The 5,050-nt window shown below is 39.2% G+C and overlaps 1 pseudogene; it reads right to left on the bottom strand.

The window, feature by feature from the left end:
• Nucleotides 1–605: 605 nt before the first annotated feature.
• Nucleotides 606–4,335, bottom strand: LOC103194475 (annotated as a pseudogene).
• Nucleotides 4,336–5,050: the final 715 nt, after the last annotated feature.

Below are 5,050 nucleotides of genomic sequence, written 5' to 3'. Positions count from 1 at the left end.
AATTATATGTAACAAATTCTCTATAATAAAAACATTTATCACAGATGGGTTGCCCCCAAAATTCAGCATGCTCATGGATGTCCCTACGACCGTTAGTGTCAGTTATGCCAACTTAGCTCAACACTGATCTAAGCACAACATAATAGAAAGTACTGACTTACCCACCAAAAGGGATACATACACTGCATTTCAAAGCCAAATATGAGTGTTTTACGATATCAATTCTATGTCTCCTCTCCATTAATGCAGAAAACTGCGACTTGGCTTACTACAAATCAGCTAGCACTAGAGTAAATTTGCTATAAAATTATTTATAACAAAATAAATATTTTTAATCCCTCTACACTAAGTGATATATAAATCATTAGCAGTTTATAACATTAGCTCAAGTCACTTCTTTGGGACCCAAACATATGGTACAATCCTGAGTAAAAGGTTAAGGATACAGTTTCTTGGGGATCTTTCTTGACCAGGAATCATAAAACCACAACTCATAATAATCCCCATTTTCATCAGAAGTGCCATGAGTTCTTTTACTTTGGTAAATAACGTTATCTGTGTAAACCTTTTATTTTGATGGAGTAATAATACAAGCAGAGCTTCTGCTAGGATCCCTCCACCACTTTTTGACACTGATACAGTAGATAGTCAGGAAGAGTAGAACAAGAGGATCTGAATCACAGGGCTAATACGTCAGCATGAACTCAGAAATGCAGCAGGCAGGGGATGGATGGGAGCAGCTGACAGGCCAACAGCCCTTCATTGCTTATAATGGCAACAATATGAAGTCTTAGTCTCTTTTGCAGGGTCTTTAGGGTAGCAGGCAGAGCAACTTGAGATCCTGACATTTTTACATTTTGCTTCACATCATTTGCAAAGGATAACCAAAGTTTGCCAAAGTCTTTGGTAGAGATTTTTAATGGTCTAATAAAATCTAATAATGATATGATTACTGAAAAGTCCAGCTGGACAGAATGACTATCCATCATCTGATAATTTATAAAACCAGAGAGAGTCCCTTCTGTAAAAGATTTTTCCATCTGCACACTCTGTTGGAAATTGTTCATGCTTTCTGCTTCTATCATCGGCAAACAGCATTCAAATTGTTCAGTGATCTTGAAATTTTCTGTAGGAGCAATTTCTAAGTTAGCACTTTTCAATTCTGAACCACTCTTATTAGCAACTGACCAGACCATCAATAAACAATCATCTTTCCAAATTTTATAAGAAGTTACTGATATGGTTTCGTTATTACAAATCTCCATAAGGTCTGAATGCATGTGTTCAGTAGGTTCTTCCAACAAAGCAGCAGCTGTGGAGACTTCATTTGCAACTGAGGCTGTAGTAGATTGAGAGGGGTGAACAATTTCCAAGTTGTTATCAGCAAACAAAGAAGGCTCAGAGAGGTTGCAATTTGAGAGTTTCTCAACCATGTGTAGCTCTGTGAATGACTCAGAATCCAAAACTTCTGAAATTTTCTTTAATTCTTTGTCTTCTCTATTCTGCAATGCATCCAAATAATAATCTCCTTCATATGCTGTATTTGATAAAGAACTAAAGGAAGAGCAGGTCATATTATGAGCACTGGTTGCTTCTCCACTTTTTATTTCCTTGACTTTTGATTTCCTTCCAAATTTGTGAGACACAGTATCTGCTTTTCCCAGCCAATTGATTGTATTTTCAGATCCTAGCCCAACAAATAATGATGATGCCAGCAGCTGCTTTTCTTTCTCCTCTTTGGACTGCATATGGACTTGAGGTTGGTCCTTTTTTGTTATACTTTGATCTATATTCTCCATTATTACAATCTCTTGAGGAACAAGTTGAGATTCAGCTTCATCGCCCATTGTGCTTTCTTTTTTGGGAAGATAGACCTCTATTCCCCACAATTTCTTTACACCATCAAGCTTCAAGCTATTTGTCTCTTTCAGCCCCATCTCAGCACTATTCCCAGATATATCTGAACCAAGAGAAATGCCAGCAGAAGACTCGTCCAGTGAAACCAGATGAAGAAAAGAAGAGTCCATATGGCTCAAAATTGAGAAACTTTTCCTGAGAAAGCTTTTCCTCTTGGCGCTGGTGGTGAGGTTTGTAAGGTTCTGCCCCCTGGCTGAGTCCTTCATCCACAAAACCATCCAGAAAAGGTAAGGAAGCATCTACCACCGTGTCTTCACAACTCTTATCAACTGGAAGCATGCTCTTCATAAGTTCCACATTCTCATTCAAATGTTCTAACTCAAATGCATGCTGTCTCATACATGTATCCAAAGATCTGGTATATTCCTGGATTAATCCCTCAACTATGTCAGATGAATGTGCTTGGGTTGTCAACTTGGTCACAGCAGCACTTAAACAGGCTTTTGTTTCTGAGGAAATGGAGCTATTTACAAGTAACTTGTAGAGTCTGGTTATAACCTTCTCAGGACTTTCCTTATCCAAAAGGTAGGAATACTCCCCTAACACCCAACTCATAACTTGAAGAAATCTTTGTAGACAGAGCACATTTTCCACATCTAGTAAAGTGAGGTAAGACTAAACTACATAAAGTCTTAATTGCTGATCTTCTGTTTCACCATCAAAACCTTCTGCTAGAAGTCTCAGAAAGTTATTGGGAATATCAGGATGTGTTACATCTCCTCCCCCTGAAAATATAGCATTCATTGTCTGAATAAACCAAGCATAATCAGGGGCATATTTCTCAGCCAACTCAGCAATTTTGCCAACCAAATTGATGATGATATACCTTCTTTGCTCTGATGTAAATATTCAGACATTTTCTGGACAATAACTGTTACATTCTGTGCATTAGTAATTCTGTAAAGAAGTTCCAGAGTCTCTCTTTTAATAATGGGATCAGGATGATCTAAGCATTCAATTACTGTCATCTGGTGTTAAAGAGCGAGACTGGGATCCTGTTGCATAACATAGGTAAGAGCCTTCAGTCTTAAATATTTGAGATTTATTTTAGGTGACAGAACAAATTTTCCAATTCACTTGGCAGCCTTCTCAAGTAATTCTGATTTAGAATAAATAGAATAGACTGTATGCACACATTCAAATAGAATGTTGTTATATGCCGTCGAGTCAGTCCCGACTCATAGCGACCCCTCCTTGGGTTTCCGAGGCAGTATCATTACGGAAGTAGGATTGCCCAACCTTCCTTCTGAGGAGTGGCTGGTGGGTTTGAACTGCCAGCCTTCTGGTTAGCAGTCAAGTGCCTTAGGCACTATGCTACCAGAGCTATAGAATGAGCTATAGAATAGCATATGTGATATTGTGATTTAACTCGGCTCTTCGTAAGGATTCATCAAGAACATCATACATTAATTCACTTGTCCTCTGATCGTCTTTTCCTAGAAGTCCCAGTATTCTCAAGAGTTGAATTGGTAACCATGGTGCTGGCACATTGTGGTAAATGAAATCTACTAGGAGCTTTCCTCCAACTACTTGCTTCGAAATTGTTATAAAACTCCCAGTCAACTCTTTATATCCAGATGAATTCTCCTTAATCATCCTAAGGTATATGTGCAAGGAGGCAACCATGACCCCAACATCTCTGTCACAAAGTACTTTCCAAAATTTAATATGAATATGCTGTACTTGATTGGGAGAAATGAGATAGAATTTGTACAGTTTTCTTCGTATAATCTCCTTAGAATGTTGCAGTTTATCCTCTATTAATGGAAGAACAGCTGGAATCATTTCCAAAGGAAAGATCTGGCTGACGACAATAAGTGCCATACACACTTCTACCAAGTTAGTACTCTGCAAATCCGGCTGCAACAATGGGCTCAGGTGTATCAAGAATCATGAGGCTGGCACAGGATCCGGCAGTGTTTCATTCTGTTGTACATAGGGTCACTATGAGTCAGAGACAACTTGATGGCACCTTTACAACTGTATTCACAAGGAGAAGCAACAATTCATGATTTTCATGTAGAAATAAAGAAACAGCCAAATATCTTACTCTCTTTTCTAAGAGGTTTCCTTGTTGTGCCAACTTGATTGCATGTAAAAAGCCAAAGGAAGCATCATACCCAAACATTTCACAATATATAAGTCTCACCATACATTCCTTCAGCATTTTCAGTGTTGTAGTAGGAGCAGAAACAGTCGCTTTCAGACTACTCAGTTCCTGCTGGATTAACTTCTACTCAGTTCCTGCTGGATTAACTTTTCTTCCTCATGCTTGGAGGTTAGCATGGTGATGCTGTGGACAAGGCCACCCAGCTGTGAAGAGAAAGATGTCTTGACCGACGCGGCCTCGCCACCCAGCTGGTTCTGCAGGAACAGTCCCGGCAGCGCCGGCAGCATCTTCTCCACTATGTTGCTCATTGCCACTGCTGCCTCTGCTGCTGCCGCCACCGCCACTCGTACTCACTTTCCTTCCAGGCCTCATGCCTGGCCCCCAAAGTATTTGTCTCCAATCTCACTAATTCTGTCTTCCATTGATTTGATTCTACTCCTTTGCCCATTCAATGTGTTATCTATTTCTGAAATCTTAGTATTAATCTCCTGGATTTCTTTTTGTTGTTTTTGTATGGTTCCTAATTTTTTGTTTATTTTGTCAGTTTGTGCTGGTATTGTTTTCCTAAATTGTTCTACAGTTTTGTCTGTGTTTGCTTTTTGCCCTGTCTCTCAATCTGTCAAGGGACCTAAATATAATTGTTTTGAATTCCTTATCAGGGAGCTCCAATGTTGCTGCTTCCTCAGGGAAGTTTTCTGGGTCTGTATCCTGGTCCCTTGTTTATACTACTTTACATTGCTTCATTGTTTGGACTGGAATGGTTAGTTGTCCACAAAACATTGTGATGTCATTGTATTTATATTTAATTGGTGACTGTATGTTGGCATGACTCACGCAAGATTTTTTCTCCTTTATTTTGTTTTAATATATATGAGTGAGCAAGGTTACTGTGCTGCTCTTTTTACTAGTTGGCAGCACTTAGGCACTCACCCCCTGTCTTCTAGTGAATGTGAAAGGCAATGAGAGTGTGTGCAATGACCTCTGTTAGCTGTTTGCAAAGAAAAGTTGAGGGTGAGTTGGGCT

Source organism: Orycteropus afer, unplaced genomic scaffold (genome assembly GCF_000298275.1).
Source record: "Orycteropus afer afer isolate SDZICR_OR568_19922 unplaced genomic scaffold, OryAfe1.0 scaffold00045, whole genome shotgun sequence".
Lineage (NCBI taxonomy): Eukaryota > Metazoa > Chordata > Mammalia > Tubulidentata > Orycteropodidae > Orycteropus > Orycteropus afer.
This window is presented reverse-complemented; position numbering and strand designations above follow the sequence as displayed.